The sequence below is a fragment of the Dendrobates tinctorius genome, unplaced genomic scaffold (assembly GCF_039654945.1).
Source record: "Dendrobates tinctorius isolate UK_male_01 unplaced genomic scaffold, ASM3965494v1 ptg000251l, whole genome shotgun sequence".
Classification (NCBI taxonomy): domain Eukaryota; kingdom Metazoa; phylum Chordata; class Amphibia; order Anura; family Dendrobatidae; genus Dendrobates; species Dendrobates tinctorius.
Genome location: NW_027361918.1, coordinates 8,122,606 through 8,141,440, shown reverse-complemented (window position 1 = coordinate 8,141,440; position 18,835 = coordinate 8,122,606). Strand labels below are relative to the sequence as shown.

The following is an 18,835-nucleotide window of genomic DNA, read 5'->3' as shown; positions in this document are numbered from 1 at the left end:
ACCTTTCTCATCTAAACCATATAACAAAGATGGTTTTCTACTCTTTTTGTTGCTGAAAACTTAGTAGGGTTAATCTGCAATACCAAAGCAATTCTAGTTTAAGCCCTCAAATACTGAGTTGGCCAGGGATCGAACCAGGGTCAACTGCCTGGGAATCAATGCTGATGTAAGCATTGATGTCATCTTGGTGAGCATAGTTGCTTTTCAAACAATAAGCGATAGTTTAATTCTAGAACAACTCATTGTATTTTGCGTTTAATGGTGTTTTTAATCTTTATAACTTTTTTCGGTAAGACTTATGCTGTGATTTTTCTTCTTTGTCACACTTTAGCTACCTTTTTTGATTCAAAAAGTTCATTTTTGAGTTTTGGACAACGCCTTGCCTTTTTCTAAATTTTTTTAGCAATTGTCTCTTTCCCAACATTTTCGGTCCTTTCTTTTTTTTAGTTAACACATTAGTAACTTTCACCGACAAAACCAAAGTTGAGCAAATTAAGGGTATTTTTTTTTTTTTACTAACACGAAAAACTTTTTGCGGACAATTTTTGTAGTGTTATTGCAGAAAATGTAAAAACACAACAAGCTGCCGTAAGCGTTGGTGGTATAGTGGTGAGCATAGCTGCCTTCCAAGCAGTTGACCCGGGTTCGATTCCCGGCCAACGCATTGCTTGTTTTTCTCATTTGGTGTTTCGTTATTCTCATTAAACTTTCTTCTTACAGTTTAGCAACCACCAAAATGAGAAAAAAGTAAAGAGAATATTTCTTAGCTTGTTCACCTTTCTCATCTAAACCATATAACAAAGATGGTTTTCTACTCTTTTTGTTGCTGAAAACTTAGTAGGGTTAATCTGCAATACCAAAGCAATTCTAGTTTAAGCCCTCAAATACTGAGTTGGCCAGGGATCGAACCAGGGTCAACTGCCTGGGAATCAATGCTGATGTAAGCATTGATGTCATCTTGGTGAGCATAGTTGCTTTTCAAACAATAAGCGATAGTTTAATTCTAGAACAACTCATTGTATTTTGCGTTTAGTGGTGTTTTTAATCTTTATAACTTTTTTCGGTAAGACTTATGCTGTGATTTTTCTACTTTGTCACACTTTAGCTACCTTTTTTGATTCAAAAAGTTCATTTTTGAGTTTTGGACAACGCCTTGCCTTTTTCTAAATTTTTTTAGCAATTGTCTCTTTCCCAACATTTTCGGTCCTTTCTTTTTTTTAGTTAACACATTAGTAACTTTCACCGACAAAACCAAAGTTGAGCAAATTAAGGGTATTTTTTTTTTTTTACTAACACGAAAAACTTTTTGCGGACAATTTTTGTAGTGTTATTGCAGAAAATGTAAAAACACAAAACCAAAGTTGAGCAAATTAAGGGTATTTTTTTTTTACTAACATGAAAAACTTTTTGCGGACAATTTTTGTAGTGTTATTGCAGAAAATGTAAAAACACAACAAGTTGCCGTAAGCGTTGGTGGTATAGTGGTGAGCATAGCTGCCTTCCAAGCAGTTGACCCGGGTTCGATTCCCGGCCAACGCTCGATTCCCGGCTTGTTTTTCTCATTTGGTGTTTCGTTATTCTCATTAAACTTTCTTCTTACAGTTTAGCAACCACCAAAATGAGAAAAAAGTAAAGAGAATATTTCTTAGCTTGTTCACCTTTCTCATCTAAACCATATAACAAAGATGGTTTTCTACTCTTTTTGTTGCTGAAAACTTAGTAGGGTTAATCTGCAATACCAAAGCAATTCTAGTTTAAGCCCTCAAATACTGAGTTGGCCAGGGATCGAACCAGGGTCAACTGCCTGGGAATCAATGCTGATGTAAGCATTGATGTCATCTTGGTGAGCATAGTTGCTTTTCAAACAATAAGCGATAGTTTAATTCTAGAACAACTCATTGTATTTTGCGTTTAGTGGTGTTTTTAATCTTTATAACTTTTTTCGGTAAGACTTATGCTGTGATTTTTCTTCTTTGGCACACTTTAGCTACCTTTTTTGATTCAAAAAGTTCATTTTTGAGTTTTGGACAACGCCTTGCCTTTTTCTAAATTTTTTTAGCAATTGTCTCTTTCCCAACATTTTCGGTCCTTTCTTTTTTTTAGTTAACACATTAGTAACTTTCACCGACAAAACCAAAGTTGAGCAAATTAAGGGTATTTTTTTTTTTTTACTAACACGAAAAACTTTTTGCGGACAATTTTTGTAGTGTTATTGCAGAAAATGTAAAAACACAACAAGTTGCCGTAAGTGTTGGTGGTATAGTGGTGAGCATAGCTGCCTTCCAAGCAGTTGACCCGGGTTTGATTCCCGGCCAACGCATTGCTTGTTTTTCTCATTTGGTGTTTCGTTATTCTCATTAAACTTTCTTCTTACAGTTTAGCAACCACCAAAATGAGAAAAAAGTAAAGAGAATATTTCTTAGCTTGTTCACCTTTCTCATCTAAACCATATAACAAAGATGGTTTTCTACTCTTTTTGTTGCTGAAAACTTAGTAGGGTTAATCTGCAATACCAAAGCAATTCTAGTTTAAGCCCTCAAATACTGAGTTGGCCAGGGATCGAACCAGGGTCAACTGCCTGGGAATCAATGCTGATGTAAGCATTGATGTCATCTTGGTGAGCATAGTTGCTTTTCAAACAATAAGCGATAGTTTAATTCTAGAACAACTCATTGTATTTTGCGTTTAGTGGTGTTTTTAATCTTTATAACTTTTTTCGGTAAGACTTATGCTGTGATTTTTCTTCTTTGTCACACTTTAGCTACCTTTTTTGATTCAAAAAGTTCATTTTTGAGTTTTGGACAACGCCTTGCCTTTTTCTAAATTTTTTTAGCAATTGTCTCTTTCCCAACATTTTCGGTCCTTTCTTTTTTTTAGTTAACACATTAGTAACTTTCACCGACAAAACCAAAGTTGAGCAAATTAAGGGTATTTTTTTTTTTTTACTAACACGAAAAACTTTTTGCGGACAATTTTTGTAGTGTTATTGCAGAAAATGTAAAAACACAAAACCAAAGTTGAGCAAATTAAGGGTATTTTTTTTTTACTAACACGAAAAACTTTTTGCGGACAATTTTTGTAGTGTTATTGCAGAAAATGTAAAAACACAACAAGTTGCCGTAAGCGTTGGTGGTATAGTGGTGAGCATAGCTGCCTTCCAAGCAGTTGACCCGGGTTCGATTCCCGGCCAACGCTCGATTCCCGGCTTGTTTTTCTCATTTGGTGTTTCGTTATTCTCATTAAACTTTCTTCTTACAGTTTAGCAACCACCAAAATGAGAAAAAAGTAAAGAGAATATTTCTTAGCTTGTTCACCTTTCTCATCTAAACCATATAACAAAGATGGTTTTCTACTCTTTTTGTTGCTGAAAACTTAGTAGGGTTAATCTGCAATACCAAAGCAATTCTAGTTTAAGCCCTCAAATACTGAGTTGGCCAGGGATCGAACCAGGGTCAACTGCCTGGGAATCAATGCTGATGTAAGCATTGATGTCATCTTGGTGAGCATAGTTGCTTTTCAAACAATAAGCGATAGTTTAATTCTAGAACAACTCATTGTATTTTGCGTTTAGTGGTGTTTTTAATCTTTATAACTTTTTTCGGTAAGACTTATGCTGTGATTTTTCTTCTTTGTCACACTTTAGCTACCTTTTTTGATTCAAAAAGTTCATTTTTGAGTTTTGGACAACGCCTTGCCTTTTTCTAAATTTTTTTAGCAATTGTCTCTTTCCCAACATTTTCGGTCCTTTCTTTTTTTTAGTTAACACATTAGTAACTTTCACCGACAAAACCAAAGTTGAGCAAATTAAGGGTATTTTTTTTTTTTTACTAACACGAAAAACTTTTTGCGGACAATTTTTGTAGTGTTATTGCAGAAAATGTAAAAACACAACAAGCTGCCGTAAGCGTTGGTGGTATAGTGGTGAGCATAGCTGCCTTCCAAGCAGTTGACCCGGGTTCGATTCCCGGCCAACGCATTGCTTGTTTTTCTCATTTGGTGTTTCGTTATTCTCATTAAACTTTCTTCTTACAGTTTAGCAACCACCAAAATGAGAAAAAAGTAAAGAGAATATTTCTTAGCTTGTTCACCTTTCTCATCTAAACCATATAACAAAGATGGTTTTCTACTCTTTTTGTTGCTGAAAACTTAGTAGGGTTAATCTGCAATACCAAAGCAATTCTAGTTTAAGCCCTCAAATACTGAGTTGGCCAGGGATCGAACCAGGGTCAACTGCCTGGGAATCAATGCTGATGTAAGCATTGATGTCATCTTGGTGAGCATAGTTGCTTTTCAAACAATAAGCGATAGTTTAATTCTAGAACAACTCATTGTATTTTGCGTTTAGTGGTGTTTTTAATCTTTATAACTTTTTTCGGTAAGACTTATGCTGTGATTTTTCTTCTTTGTCACACTTTAGCTACCTTTTTTGATTCAAAAAGTTCATTTTTGAGTTTTGGACAACGCCTTGCCTTTTTCTAAATTTTTTTAGCAATTGTCTCTTTCCCAACATTTTCGGTCCTTTCTTTTTTTTAGTTAACACATTAGTAACTTTCACCGACAAAACCAAAGTTGAGCAAATTAAGGGTATTTTTTTTTTTTTACTAACACGAAAAACTTTTTGCGGACAATTTTTGTAGTGTTATTGCAGAAAATGTAAAAACACAAAACCAAAGTTGAGCAAATTAAGGGTATTTTTTTTTTACTAACACGAAAAACTTTTTGCGGACAATTTTTGTAGTGTTATTGCAGAAAATGTAAAAACACAACAAGTTGCCGTAAGCGTTGGTGGTATAGTGGTGAGCATAGCTGCCTTCCAAGCAGTTGACCCGGGTTCGATTCCCGGCCAACGCTCGATTCCCGGCTTGTTTTTCTCATTTGGTGTTTCGTTATTCTCATTAAACTTTCTTCTTACAGTTTAGCAACCACCAAAATGAGAAAAAAGTAAAGAGAATATTTCTTAGCTTGTTCACCTTTCTCATCTAAACCATATAACAAAGATGGTTTTCTACTCTTTTTGTTGCTGAAAACTTAGTAGGGTTAATCTGCAATACCAAAGCAATTCTAGTTTAAGCCCTCAAATACTGAGTTGGCCAGGGATCGAACCAGGGTCAACTGCCTGGGAATCAATGCTGATGTAAGCATTGATGTCATCTTGGTGAGCATAGTTGCTTTTCAAACAATAAGCGATAGTTTAATTCTAGAACAACTCATTGTATTTTGCGTTTAGTGGTGTTTTTAATCTTTATAACTTTTTTCGGTAAGACTTATGCTGTGATTTTTCTTCTTTGTCACACTTTAGCTACCTTTTTTGATTCAAAAAGTTCATTTTTGAGTTTTGGACAACGCCTTGCCTTTTTCTAAATTTTTTTAGCAATTGTCTCTTTCCCAACATTTTCGGTCCTTTCTTTTTTTTAGTTAACACATTAGTAACTTTCACCGACAAAACCAAAGTTGAGCAAATTAAGGGTATTTTTTTTTTTTTACTAACACGAAAAACTTTTTGCGGACAATTTTTGTAGTGTTATTGCAGAAAATGTAAAAACACAACAAGCTGCCGTAAGCGTTGGTGGTATAGTGGTGAGCATAGCTGCCTTCCAAGCAGTTGACCCGGGTTCGATTCCCGGCCAACACTTTGCTTGTTTTTCTCTTTGGTGTTTCGTTATTCTCATTAAACTTTCTTCTTACAGTTTAGCAACCACCAAAATGAGAAAAAAGTAAAGAGAATATTTCTTAGCTTGTTCACCTTTCTCATCTAAACCATATAACAAAGATGGTTTTCTACTCTTTTTGTTGCTGAAAACTTAGTAGGGTTAATCTGCAATACCAAAGCAATTCTAGTTTAAGCCCTCAAATACTGAGTTGGCCAGGGATCGAACCAGGGTCAACTGCCTGGGAATCAATGCTGATGTAAGCATTGATGTCATCTTGGTGAGCATAGTTGCTTTTCAAACAATAAGCGATAGTTTAATTCTAGAACAACTCATTGTATTTTGCGTTTAGTGGTGTTTTTAATCTTTATAACTTTTTTCGGTAAGACTTATGCTGTGATTTTTCTTCTTTGTCACACTTTAGCTACCTTTTTTGATTCAAAAAGTTCATTTTTGAGTTTTGGACAACGCCTTGCCTTTTTCTAAATTTTTTTAGCAATTGTCTCTTTCCCAACATTTTCGGTCCTTTCTTTTTTTTAGTTAACACATTAGTAACTTTCACCGACAAAACCAAAGTTGAGCAAATTAAGGGTATTTTTTTTTTTTTACTAACACGAAAAACTTTTTGCGGACAATTTTTGTAGTGTTATTGCAGAAAATGTAAAAACACAAAACCAAAGTTGAGCAAATTAAGGGTATTTTTTTTTTACTAACATGAAAAACTTTTTGCGGACAATTTTTGTAGTGTTATTGCAGAAAATGTAAAAACACAACAAATTGCCGTAAGCGTTGGTGGTATAGTGGTGAGCATAGCTGCCTTCCAAGCAGTTGACCCGGGTTCGATTCCCGGCCAACGCTCGATTCCCGGCTTGTTTTTCTCATTTGGTGTTTCGTTATTCTCATTAAACTTTCTTCTTACAGTTTAGCAACCACCAAAATGAGAAAAAAGTAAAGAGAATATTTCTTAGCTTGTTCACCTTTCTCATCTAAACCATATAACAAAGATGGTTTTCTACTCTTTTTGTTGCTGAAAACTTAGTAGGGTTAATCTGCAATACCAAAGCAATTCTAGTTTAAGCCCTCAAATACTGAGTTGGCCAGGGATCGAACCAGGGTCAACTGCCTGGGAATCAATGCTGATGTAAGCATTGATGTCATCTTGGTGAGCATAGTTGCTTTTCAAACAATAAGCGATAGTTTAATTCTAGAACAACTCATTGTATTTTGCGTTTAGTGGTGTTTTTAATCTTTATAACTTTTTTCGGTAAGACTTATGCTGTGATTTTTCTTCTTTGTCACACTTTAGCTACCTTTTTTGATTCAAAAAGTTCATTTTTGAGTTTTGGACAACGCCTTGCCTTTTTCTAAATTTTTTTAGCAATTGTCTCTTTCCCAACATTTTCGGTCCTTTCTTTTTTTTAGTTAACATAAGAGTAACTTTCACCGACAAAACCAAAGTTGAGCAAATTAAGGGTATTTTTTTTTTTTTACTAACACGAAAAACTTTTTGCGGACAATTTTTGTAGTGTTATTGCAGAAAATGTAAAAACACAAAACCAAAGTTGAGCAAATTAAGGGTATTTTTTTTTTACTAACACGAAAAACTTTTTGCGGACAATTTTTGTAGTGTTATTGCAGAAAATGTAAAAACACAACAAGTTGCCGTAAGCGTTGGTGGTATAGTGGTGAGCATAGCTGCCTTCCTAGCAGTTGACCCGGGTTCGATTCCCGGCCAACGCTCGATTCCCGGCTTGTTTTTCTCATTTGGTGTTTCGTTATTCTCATTAAACTTTCTTCTTACAGTTTAGCAACCACCAAAATGAGAAAAAAGTAAAGAAAATATTTCTTAGCTTGTTCACCTTTCTCATCTAAACCATATAACAAAGATGGTTTTCTACTCTTTTTGTTGCTGAAAACTTAGTAGGGTTAATCTGCAATACCAAAGCAATTGTAGTTTAAGCCCTAAAATACTGAGTTGGCCAGGGATCGAACCAGGGTCAACTGCCTGGGAATCAATGCTGATGTAAGCATTGATGTCATCTTGGTGAGCATAGTTGCTTTTCAAACAATAAGCGATAGTTTAATTCTAGAACAACTCATTGTATTTTGCGTTTAGTGGTGTTTTTAATCTTTATAACTTTTTTCGGTAAGACTTATGCTGTGATTTTTCTTCTTTGTCACACTTTAGCTACCTTTTTTGATTCAAAAAGTTCATTTTTGAGTTTTGGACAACGCCTTGCCTTTTTCTAAATTTTTTTAGCAATTGTCTCTTTCCCAACATTTTCGGTCCTTTCTTTTTTTTAGTTAACACATTAGTAACTTTCACCGACAAAACCAAAGTTGAGCAAATTAAGGGTATTTTTTTTTTTTTACTAACACGAAAAACTTTTTGCGGACAATTTTTGTAGTGTTATTGCAGAAAATGTAAAAACACAACAAGCTGCCGTAAGCGTTGGTGGTATAGTGGTGAGCATAGCTGCCTTCCAAGCAGTTGACCCGGGTTCGATTCCCGGCCAACGCATTGCTTGTTTTTCTCATTTGGTGTTTCGTTATTCTCATTAAACTTTCTTCTTACAGTTTAGCAACCACCAAAATGAGAAAAAAGTAAAGAGAATATTTCTTAGCTTGTTCACCTTTCTCATCTAAACCATATAACAAAGATGGTTTTCTACTCTTTTTGTTGCTGAAAACTTAGTAGGGTTAATCTGCAATACCAAAGCAATTCTAGTTTAAGCCCTCAAATACTGAGTTGGCCAGGGATCGAACCAGGGTCAACTGCCTGGGAATCAATGCTGATGTAAGCATTGATGTCATCTTGGTGAGCATAGTTGCTTTTCAAACAATAAGCGATAGTTTAATTCTAGAACAACTCATTGTATTTTGCGTTTAGTGGTGTTTTTAATCTTTATAACTTTTTTCGGTAAGACTTATGCTGTGATTTTTCTACTTTGTCACACTTTAGCTACCTTTTTTGATTCAAAAAGTTCATTTTTGAGTTTTGGACAACGCCTTGCCTTTTTCTAAATTTTTTTAGCAATTGTCTCTTTCCCAACATTTTCGGTCCTTTCTTTTTTTTAGTTAACACATTAGTAACTTTCACCGACAAAACCAAAGTTGAGCAAATTAAGGGTATTTTTTTTTTTTTACTAACACGAAAAACTTTTTGCGGACAATTTTTGTAGTGTTATTGCAGAAAATGTAAAAACACAAAACCAAAGTTGAGCAAATTAAGGGTATTTTTTTTTTACTAACATGAAAAACTTTTTGCGGACAATTTTTGTAGTGTTATTGCAGAAAATGTAAAAACACAACAAGTTGCCGTAAGCGTTGGTGGTATAGTGGTGAGCATAGCTGCCTTCCAAGCAGTTGACCCGGGTTCGATTCCCGGCTTGTTTTTCTCATTTGGTGTTTCGTTATTCTCATTAAACTTTCTTCTTACAGTTTAGCAACCACCAAAATGAGAAAAAAGTAAAGAGAATATTTCTTAGCTTGTTCACCTTTCTCATCTAAACCATATAACAAAGATGGTTTTCTACTCTTTTTGTTGCTGAAAACTTAGTAGGGTTAATCTGCAATACCAAAGCAATTCTAGTTTAAGCCCTCAAATACTGAGTTGGCCAGGGATCGAACCAGGGTCAACTGCCTGGGAATCAATGCTGATGTAAGCATTGATGTCATCTTGGTGAGCATAGTTGCTTTTCAAACAATAAGCGATAGTTTAATTCTAGAACAACTCATTGTATTTTGCGTTTAGTGGTGTTTTTAATCTTTATAACTTTTTTCGGTAAGACTTATGCTGTGATTTTTCTTCTTTGTCACACTTTAGCTACCTTTTTTGATTCAAAAAGTTCATTTTTGAGTTTTGGACAACGCCTTGCCTTTTTCTAAATTTTTTTAGCAATTGTCTCTTTCCCAACATTTTCGGTCCTTTCTTTTTTTTAGTTAACACATTAGTAACTTTCACCGACAAAACCAAAGTTGAGCAAATTAAGGGTATTTTTTTTTTTTTACTAACACGAAAAACTTTTTGCGGACAATTTTTGTAGTGTTATTGCAGAAAATGTAAAAACACAACAAGTTGCCGTAAGTGTTGGTGGTATAGTGGTGAGCATAGCTGCCTTCCAAGCAGTTGACCCGGGTTTGATTCCCGCCAACGCATTGCTTGTTTTTCTCATTTGGTGTTTCGTTATTCTCATTAAACTTTCTTCTTACAGTTTAGCAACCACCAAAATGAGAAAAAAGTAAAGAGAATATTTCTTAGCTTGTTCACCTTTCTCATCTAAACCATATAACAAAGATGGTTTTCTACTCTTTTTGTTGCTGAAAACTTAGTAGGGTTAATCTGCAATACCAAAGCAATTCTAGTTTAAGCCCTCAAATACTGAGTTGGCCAGGGATCGAACCAGGGTCAACTGCCTGGGAATCAATGCTGATGTAAGCATTGATGTCATCTTGGTGAGCATAGTTGCTTTTCAAACAATAAGCGATAGTTTAATTCTAGAACAACTCATTGTATTTTGCGTTTAGTGGTGTTTTTAATCTTTATAACTTTTTTCGGTAAGACTTATGCTGTGATTTTTCTTCTTTGTCACACTTTAGCTACCTTTTTTGATTCAAAAAGTTCATTTTTGAGTTTTGGACAACGCCTTGCCTTTTTCTAAATTTTTTTAGCAATTGTCTCTTTCCCAACATTTTCGGTCCTTTCTTTTTTTTAGTTAACACATTAGTAACTTTCACCGACAAAACCAAAGTTGAGCAAATTAAGGGTATTTTTTTTTTTTTTACTAACACGAAAAACTTTTTGCGGACAATTTTTGTAGTGTTATTGCAGAAAATGTAAAAACACAAAACCAAAGTTGAGCAAATTAAGGGTATTTTTTTTTTACTAACACGAAAAACTTTTTGCGGACAATTTTTGTAGTGTTATTGCAGAAAATGTAAAAACACAACAAGTTGCCGTAAGCGTTGGTGGTATAGTGGTGAGCATAGCTGCCTTCCAAGCAGTTGACCCGGGTTCGATTCCCGGCCAACGCTCGATTCCCGGCTTGTTTTTCTCATTTGGTGTTTCGTTATTCTCATTAAACTTTCCTCTTACAGTTTAGCAACCACCAAAATGAGAAAAAAGTAAAGAGAATATTTCTTAGCTTGTTCACCTTTCTCATCTAAACCATATAACAAAGATGGTTTTCTACTCTTTTTGTTGCTGAAAACTTAGTAGGGTTAATCTGCAATACCAAAGCAATTCTAGTTTAAGCCCTCAAATACTGAGTTGGCCAGGGATCGAACCAGGGTCAACTGCCTGGGAATCAATGCTGATGTAAGCATTGATGTCATCTTGGTGAGCATAGTTGCTTTTCAAACAATAAGCGATAGTTTAATTCTAGAACAACTCATTGTATTTTGCGTTTAGTGGTGTTTTTAATCTTTATAACTTTTTTCGGTAAGACTTATGCTGTGATTTTTCTTCTTTGTCACACTTTAGCTACCTTTTTTGATTCAAAAAGTTCATTTTTGAGTTTTGGACAACGCCTTGCCTTTTTCTAAATTTTTTTAGCAATTGTCTCTTTCCCAACATTTTCGGTCCTTTCTTTTTTTTAGTTAACACATTAGTAACTTTCACCGACAAAACCAAAGTTGAGCAAATTAAGGGTATTTTTTTTTTTTTACTAACACGAAAAACTTTTTGCGGACAATTTTTGTAGTGTTATTGCAGAAAATGTAAAAACACAACAAGCTGCCGTAAGCGTTGGTGGTATAGTGGTGAGCATAGCTGCCTTCCAAGCAGTTGACCCGGGTTCGATTCCCGGCCAACGCATTGCTTGTTTTTCTCATTTGGTGTTTCGTTATTCTCATTAAACTTTCTTCTTACAGTTTAGCAACCACCAAAATGAGAAAAAAGTAAAGAGAATATTTCTTAGCTTGTTCACCTTTCTCATCTAAACCATATAACAAAGATGGTTTTCTACTCTTTTTGTTGCTGAAAACTTAGTAGGGTTAATCTGCAATACCAAAGCAATTCTAGTTTAAGCCCTCAAATACTGAGTTGGCCAGGGATCGAACCAGGGTCAACTGCCTGGGAATCAATGCTGATGTAAGCATTGATGTCATCTTGGTGAGCATAGTTGCTTTTCAAACAATAAGCGATAGTTTAATTCTAGAACAACTCATTGTATTTTGCGTTTAGTGGTGTTTTTAATCTTTATAACTTTTTTCGGTAAGACTTATGCTGTGATTTTTCTTCTTTGTCACACTTTAGCTACCTTTTTTGATTCAAAAAGTTCATTTTTGAGTTTTGGACAACGCCTTGCCTTTTTCTAAATTTTTTTAGCAATTGTCTCTTTCCCAACATTTTCGGTCCTTTCTTTTTTTTAGTTAACACATTAGTAACTTTCACCGACAAAACCAAAGTTGAGCAAATTAAGGGTATTTTTTTTTTTTTACTAACACGAAAAACTTTTTGCGGACAATTTTTGTAGTGTTATTGCAGAAAATGTAAAAACACAAAACCAAAGTTGAGCAAATTAAGGGTATTTTTTTTTTACTAACATGAAAAACTTTTTGCGGACAATTTTTGTAGTGTTATTGCAGAAAATGTAAAAACACAACAAGTTGCCGTAAGCGTTGGTGGTATAGTGGTGAGCATAGCTGCCTTCCAAGCAGTTGACCCGGGTTCGATTCCTGGCCAACGCTCGATTCCCGGCTTGTTTTTCTCATTTGGTGTTTCGTTATTCTCATTAAACTTTCTTCTTACAGTTTAGCAACCACCAAAATGAGAAAAAAGTAAAGAGAATATTTCTTAGCTTGTTCACCTTTCTCATCTAAACCATATAACAAAGATGGTTTTCTACTCTTTTTGTTGCTGAAAACTTAGTAGGGTTAATCTGCAATACCAAAGCAATTCTAGTTTAAGCCCTCAAATACTGAGTTGGCCAGGGATCGAACCAGGGTCAACTGCCTGGGAATCAATGCTGATGTAAGCATTGATGTCATCTTGGTGAGCATAGTTGCTTTTCAAACAATAAGCGATAGTTTAATTCTAGAACAACTCATTGTATTTTGCGTTTAGTGGTGTTTTTAATCTTTATAACTTTTTTCGGTAAGACTTATGCTGTGATTTTTCTTCTTTGTCACACTTTAGCTACCTTTTTTGATTCAAAAAGTTCATTTTTGAGTTTTGGACAACGCCTTGCCTTTTTCTAAATTTTTTTAGCAATTGTCTCTTTCCCAACATTTTCGGTCCTTTCTTTTTTTTAGTTAACACATTAGTAAATTTCACCGACAAAACCAAAGTTGAGCAAATTAAGGGTATTTTTTTTTTTTTACTAACACGAAAAACTTTTTGCGGACAATTTTTGTAGTGTTATTGCAGAAAATGTAAAAACACAACAAGTTGCCGTAAGCGTTGGTGGTATAGTGGTGAGCATAGCTGCCTTCCAAGCAGTTGACCCGGGGTCGATTCCCGGCCAACGCATTGCTTGTTTTTCTCATTTGGTGTTTCGTTATTCTCATTAAACTTTCTTCTTACAGTTTAGCAACCACCAAAATGAGAAAAAAGTAAAGAGAATATTTCTTAGCTTGTTCACCTTTCTCATCTAAACCATATAACAAAGATGGTTTTCTACTCTTTTTGTTGCTGAAAACTTAGTAGGGTTAATCTGCAATACCAAAGCAATTCTAGTTTAAGCCCTCAAATACTGAGTTGGCCAGGGATCGAACCAGGGTCAACTGCCTGGGAATCAATGCTGATGTAAGCATTGATGTCATCTTGGTGAGCATAGTTGCTTTTCAAACAATAAGCGATAGTTTAATTCTAGAACAACTCATTGTATTTTGCGTTTAGTGGTGTTTTTAATCTTTATAACTTTTTTCGGTAATACTTATGCTGTGATTTTTCTTCTTTGTCACACTTTAGCTACCTTTTTTGATTCAAAAAGTTCATTTTTGAGTTTTGGACAACGCCTTGCCTTTTTCTAAATTTTTTTAGCAATTGTCTCTTTCCCAACATTTTCGGTCCTTTCTTTTTTTTAGTTAACACATTAGTAACTTTCACTGACAAAACCAAAGTTGAGCAAATGGACTCATACGTTGGTGGTCCTGGACCACCAAATGGACCCGGGTTCGATTCCCGGCCAAGGCAACAATTAAGGGTATTTTTTTTTTTTACTAACACGAAAAACTTTTTGCGGACAATTTTTGTAGTGTTATTGCAGAAAATGTAAAAACACATCAAGTTGCCGTAAGCGTTGGTGGTATAGTGGTGAGCATAGCTGCCTTCCAAGCAGTTGACCCGGGTTTGATTCCCGGCCAACGCATTGCTTGTTTTTCTCATTTGGTGTTTCGTTATTCTCATTAAACTTTCTTCTTACAGTTTAGCAACCACCAAAATGAGAAAAAAGTAAAGAGAATATTTCTTAGCTTGTTCACCTTTCTCATCTAAACCATATAACAAAGATGGTTTTCTACTCTTTTTGTTGCTGAAAACTTAGTAGGGTTAATCTGCAATACCAAAGCAATTCTAGTTTAAGCCCTCAAATACCGAGTTGGCCAGGGATCGAACCAGGGTCAACTGCCTGGGAATCAATGCTGATGTAAGCATTGATGTCATCTTGGTGAGCATAGTTGCTTTTCAAACAATAAGCGATAGTTTAATTCTAGAACAACTCATTGTATTTTGCGTTTAGTGGTGTTTTTAATCTTTATAACTTTTTTCGGTAAGACTTATGCTGTGATTTTTCTTCTTTGTCACACTTTAGCTACCTTTTTTGATTCAAAAAGTTCATTTTTGAGTTTTGGACAACGCCTTGCCTTTTTCTAAATTTTTTTAGCAATTGTCTCTTTCCCAACATTTTCGTTCCTTTCTTTTTTTTAGTTAACACATTAGTAACTTTCACTGACAAAACCAAAGTTGAGCAAATGGACTCATACGTTGGTGGTCCTGGACCACCAAATGGACCCGGGTTCGATTCCCGGCCAAGGCAACAATTAAGGGTATTTTTTTTTTTTACTAACACGAAAAACTTTTTGCGGACAATTTTTGTAGTGTTATTGCAGAAAATGTAAAAACACAACAAGTTGCCGTAAGCGTTGGTGGTATAGTGGTGAGCATAGCTGCCTTCCAAGCAGTTGACCCGGGTTTGATTCCCGGCCAACGCATTGCTTGTTTTTCTCATTTGGTGTTTCGTTATTCTCATTAAACTTTCTTCTTACAGTTTAGCAACCACCAAAATGAGAAAAAAGTAAAGAGAATATTTCTTAGCTTGTTCACCTTTCTCATCTAAACCATATAACAAAGATGGTTTTCTACTCTTTTTGTTGCTGAAAACTTAGTAGGGTTAATCTGCAATACCAAAGCAATTCTAGTTTAAGCCCTCAAATACTGAGTTGGCCAGGGATCGAACCAGGGTCAACTGCCTGGGAATCAATGCTGATGTAAGCATTGATGTCATCTTGGTGAGCATAGTTGCTTTTCAAACAATAAGCGATAGTTTAATTCTAGAACAACTCATTGTATTTTGCGTTTAGTGGTGTTTTTAATCTTTATAACTTTTTTCGGTAAGACTTATGCTGTGATTTTTCTTCTTTGTCACACTTTAGCTACCTTTTTTGATTCAAAAAGTTCATTTTTGAGTTTTGGACAACGCCTTGCCTTTTTCTAAATTTTTTTAGCAATTGTCTCTTTCCCAACATTTTCGGTCCTTTCTTTTTTTTAGTTAACACATTAGTAACTTTCACCGACAAAACCAAAGTTGAGCAAATTAAGGGTATTTTTTTTTTTTTACTAACACGAAAAACTTTTTGCGGACAATTTTTGTAGTGTTATTGCAGAAAATGTAAAAACACAAAACCAAAGTTGAGCAAATTAAGGGTATTTTTTTTTTACTAACACGAAAAACTTTTTGCGGACAATTTTTGTAGTGTTATTGCAGAAAATGTAAAAACACAACAAGTTGCCGTAAGTGTTGGTGGTATAGTGGTGAGCATAGCTGCCTTCCAAGCAGTTGACCCGGGTTCGATTCCCGGCCAACGCTCGATTCCCGGCTTGTTTTTCTCATTTGGTGTTTCGTTATTCTCATTAAACTTTCTTCTTACAGTTTAGCAACCACCAAAATGAGAAAAAAGTAAAGAGAATATTTCTTAGCTTGTTCACCTTTCTCATCTAAACCATATAACAAAGATGGTTTTCTACTCTTTTTGTTGCTGAAAACTTAGTAGGGTTAATCTGCAATACCAAAGCAATTCTAGTTTAAGCCCTCAAATACTGAGTTGGCCAGGGATCGAACCAGGGTCAACTGCCTGGGAATCAATGCTGATGTAAGCATTGATGTCATCTTGGTGAGCATAGTTGCTTTTCAAACAATAAGCGATAGTTTAATTCTAGAACAACTCATTGTATTTTGCGTTTAGTGGTGTTTTTAATCTTTATAACTTTTTTCGGTAAGACTTATGCTGTGATTTTTCTTCTTTGTCACACTTTAGCTACCTTTTTTGATTCAAAAAGTTCATTTTTGAGTTTTGGACAACGCCTTGCCTTTTTCTAAATTTTTTTAGCAATTGTCTCTTTCCCAACATTTTCGGTCCTTTCTTTTTTTTAGTTAACACATTAGTAACTTTCACCGACAAAACCAAAGTTGAGCAAATTAAGGGTATTTTTTTTTTTTTACTAACACGAAAAACTTTTTGCGGACAATTTTTGTAGTGTTATTGCAGAAAATGTAAAAACACAACAAGCTGCCGTAAGCGTTGGTGGTATAGTGGTGAGCATAGCTGCCTTCCAAGCAGTTGACCCGGGTTCGATTCCTGGCCAACGCATTGCTTGTTTTTCTCATTTGGTGTTTCGTTATTCTCATTAAACTTTCTTCTTACAGTTTAGCAACCACCAAAATGAGAAAAAAGTAAAGAGAATATTTCTTAGCTTGTTCACCTTTCTCATCTAAACCATATAACAAAGATGGTTTTCTACTCTTTTTGTTGCTGAAAACTTAGTAGGGTTAATCTGCAATACCAAAGCAATTCTAGTTTAAGCCCTCAAATACTGAGTTGGCCAGGGATCGAACCAGGGTCAACTGCCTGGGAATCAATGCTGATGTAAGCATTGATGTCATCTTGGTGAGCATAGTTGCTTTTCAAACAATAAGCGATAGTTTAATTCTAGAACAACTCATTGTATTTTGCGTTTAGTGGTGTTTTTAATCTTTATAACTTTTTTCGGTAAGACTTATGCTGTGATTTTTCTACTTTGTCACACTTTAGCTACCTTTTTTGATTCAAAAAGTTCATTTTTGAGTTTTGGACAACGCCTTGCCTTTTTCTAAATTTTTTTAGCAATTGTCTCTTTCCCAACATTTTCGGTCCTTTCTTTTTTTTAGTTAACACATTAGTAACTTTCACCGACAAAACCAAAGTTGAGCAAATTAAGGGTATTTTTTTTTTTTTACTAACACGAAAAACTTTTTGCGGACAATTTTTGTAGTGTTATTGCAGAAAATGTAAAAACACAAAACCAAAGTTGAGCAAATTAAGGGTATTTTTTTTTTACTAACATGAAAAACTTTTTGCGGACAATTTTTGTAGTGTTATTGCAGAAAATGTAAAAACACAACAAGTTGCCGTAAGCGTTGGTGGTATAGTGGTGAGCATAGCTGCCTTCCAAGCAGTTGACCCGGGTTCGATTCCCGGCCAACGCTCGATTCCCGGCTTGTTTTTCTCATTTGGTGTTTCGTTATTCTCATTAAACTTTCTTCTTACAGTTTAGCAACCACCAAAATGAGAAAAAAGTAAAGAGAATATTTCTTAGCTTGTTCACCTTTCTCATCTAAACCATATAACAAAGATGGTTTTCTACTCTTTTTGTTGCTGAAAACTTAGTAGGGTTAATCTGCAATACCAAAGCAATTCTAGTTTAAGCCCTCAAATACTGAGTTGGCCAGGGATCGAACCAGGGTCAACTGCCTGGGAATCAATGCTGATGTAAGCATTGATGTCATCTTGGTGAGCATAGTTGCTTTTCAAACAATAAGCGATAGTTTAATTCTAGAACAACTCATTGTATTTTGCGTTTAGTGGTGTTTTTAATCTTTATAACTTTTTTCGGTAAGACTTATGCTGTGATTTTTCTTCTTTGTCACACTTTAGCTACCTTTTTTGATTCAAAAAGTTCATTTTTGAGTTTTGGACAACGCCTTGCCTTTTTCTAAATTTTTTTAGCAATTGTCTCTTTCCCAACATTTTCGGTCCTTTCTTTTTTTTAGTTAACACATTAGTAACTTTCACCGACAAAACCAAAGTTGAGCAAATTAAGGGTATTTTTTTTTTTTTACTAACACGAAAAACTTTTTGCGGACAATTTTTGTAGTGTTATTGCAGAAAATGTAAAAACACAACAAGTTGCCGTAAGTGTTGGTGGTATAGTGGTGAGCATAGCTGCCTTCCAAGCAGTTGACCCGGGTTTGATTCCCGGCCAACGCATTGCTTGTTTTTCTCATTTGGTGTTTCGTTATTCTCATTAAACTTTCTTCTTACAGTTTAGCAACCACCAAAATGAGAAAAAAGTAAAGAGAATATTTCTTAGCTTGTTCACCTTTCTCATCTAAACCATATAACAAAGATGGTTTTCTACTCTTTTTGTTGCTGAAAACTTAGTAGGGTTAATCTGCAATACCAAAGCAATTCTAGTTTAAGCCCTCAAATACTGAGTTGGCCAGGGATCGAACCAGGGTCAACTGCCTGGGAATCAATGCTGATGTAAGCATTGATGTCATCTTGGTGAGCATAGTTGCTTTTCAAACAATAAGCGATAGTTTAATTCTAGAACAACTCATTGTATTTTGCGTTTAGTGGTGTTTTTAATCTTTATAACTTTTTTCGGTAAGACTTATGCTGTGATTTTTCTTCTTTGTCACACTTTAGCTACCTTTTTTGATTCAAAAAGTTCATTTTTGAGTTTTGGACAACGCCTTGCCTTTTTCTAAATTTTTTTAGCAATTGTCTCTTTCCCAACATTTTCGGTCCTTTCTTTTTTTTAGTTAACACATTAGTAACTTTCACCGACAAAACCAAAGTTGAGCAAATGGTGTTGGTGGTATAGTGGTGAGCATAGCTGCTTCCCAAGCAGTTGACCCGGGTTCGATTCCCGGCCAAGGCAACAATTAAGGGTATTTTTTTTTTTTTTACTAACACGAAAAACTTTT

General features: G+C 35.0%; 19 non-coding genes across 19 annotated transcripts; all 19 read left to right on the top strand.

The window, feature by feature from the left end:
• The first annotated feature begins 592 nt into the window (after nt 1-592).
• Nucleotides 593-664, top strand: TRNAG-UCC (transfer RNA glycine (anticodon UCC)). Its single transcript has one exon. It is a non-coding gene; the product is annotated as a tRNA-Gly (tRNA).
• Nucleotides 665-1,467: 803 nt separating this feature from the next.
• TRNAG-UCC (transfer RNA glycine (anticodon UCC)) lies at nt 1,468-1,539 on the top strand. Its single transcript has one exon. It is a non-coding gene; the product is annotated as a tRNA-Gly (tRNA).
• Nucleotides 1,540-3,123: 1,584 nt separating this feature from the next.
• On the top strand, nt 3,124-3,195 carry TRNAG-UCC (transfer RNA glycine (anticodon UCC)). Its single transcript has one exon. It is a non-coding gene; the product is annotated as a tRNA-Gly (tRNA).
• Nucleotides 3,196-3,904: 709 nt separating this feature from the next.
• TRNAG-UCC (transfer RNA glycine (anticodon UCC)) lies at nt 3,905-3,976 on the top strand. Its single transcript has one exon. It is a non-coding gene; the product is annotated as a tRNA-Gly (tRNA).
• Nucleotides 3,977-4,779: 803 nt separating this feature from the next.
• On the top strand, nt 4,780-4,851 carry TRNAG-UCC (transfer RNA glycine (anticodon UCC)). The gene has a single exon. It is a non-coding gene; the product is annotated as a tRNA-Gly (tRNA).
• Nucleotides 4,852-5,560: 709 nt separating this feature from the next.
• Nucleotides 5,561-5,632, top strand: TRNAG-UCC (transfer RNA glycine (anticodon UCC)). The gene has a single exon. It is a non-coding gene; the product is annotated as a tRNA-Gly (tRNA).
• An 802-nt stretch (nt 5,633-6,434) lies between these two features.
• On the top strand, nt 6,435-6,506 carry TRNAG-UCC (transfer RNA glycine (anticodon UCC)). The gene has a single exon. It is a non-coding gene; the product is annotated as a tRNA-Gly (tRNA).
• Nucleotides 6,507-7,316: 810 nt separating this feature from the next.
• Nucleotides 7,317-7,388, top strand: TRNAG-UCC (transfer RNA glycine (anticodon UCC)). Its single transcript has one exon. It is a non-coding gene; the product is annotated as a tRNA-Gly (tRNA).
• Nucleotides 7,389-8,097: 709 nt separating this feature from the next.
• On the top strand, nt 8,098-8,169 carry TRNAG-UCC (transfer RNA glycine (anticodon UCC)). The gene has a single exon. It is a non-coding gene; the product is annotated as a tRNA-Gly (tRNA).
• Nucleotides 8,170-10,610: 2,441 nt separating this feature from the next.
• On the top strand, nt 10,611-10,682 carry TRNAG-UCC (transfer RNA glycine (anticodon UCC)). The gene has a single exon. It is a non-coding gene; the product is annotated as a tRNA-Gly (tRNA).
• A 709-nt stretch (nt 10,683-11,391) lies between these two features.
• Nucleotides 11,392-11,463, top strand: TRNAG-UCC (transfer RNA glycine (anticodon UCC)). The gene has a single exon. It is a non-coding gene; the product is annotated as a tRNA-Gly (tRNA).
• Nucleotides 11,464-12,266: 803 nt separating this feature from the next.
• TRNAG-UCC (transfer RNA glycine (anticodon UCC)) lies at nt 12,267-12,338 on the top strand. Its single transcript has one exon. It is a non-coding gene; the product is annotated as a tRNA-Gly (tRNA).
• A 709-nt stretch (nt 12,339-13,047) lies between these two features.
• Nucleotides 13,048-13,119, top strand: TRNAG-UCC (transfer RNA glycine (anticodon UCC)). The gene has a single exon. It is a non-coding gene; the product is annotated as a tRNA-Gly (tRNA).
• Nucleotides 13,120-13,888: 769 nt separating this feature from the next.
• Nucleotides 13,889-13,960, top strand: TRNAG-UCC (transfer RNA glycine (anticodon UCC)). The gene has a single exon. It is a non-coding gene; the product is annotated as a tRNA-Gly (tRNA).
• A 769-nt stretch (nt 13,961-14,729) lies between these two features.
• Nucleotides 14,730-14,801, top strand: TRNAG-UCC (transfer RNA glycine (anticodon UCC)). The gene has a single exon. It is a non-coding gene; the product is annotated as a tRNA-Gly (tRNA).
• An 803-nt stretch (nt 14,802-15,604) lies between these two features.
• TRNAG-UCC (transfer RNA glycine (anticodon UCC)) lies at nt 15,605-15,676 on the top strand. Its single transcript has one exon. It is a non-coding gene; the product is annotated as a tRNA-Gly (tRNA).
• Nucleotides 15,677-16,385: 709 nt separating this feature from the next.
• On the top strand, nt 16,386-16,457 carry TRNAG-UCC (transfer RNA glycine (anticodon UCC)). Its single transcript has one exon. It is a non-coding gene; the product is annotated as a tRNA-Gly (tRNA).
• An 803-nt stretch (nt 16,458-17,260) lies between these two features.
• TRNAG-UCC (transfer RNA glycine (anticodon UCC)) lies at nt 17,261-17,332 on the top strand. Its single transcript has one exon. It is a non-coding gene; the product is annotated as a tRNA-Gly (tRNA).
• Nucleotides 17,333-18,717: 1,385 nt separating this feature from the next.
• On the top strand, nt 18,718-18,789 carry TRNAG-CCC (transfer RNA glycine (anticodon CCC)). Its single transcript has one exon. It is a non-coding gene; the product is annotated as a tRNA-Gly (tRNA).
• Nucleotides 18,790-18,835: the final 46 nt, after the last annotated feature.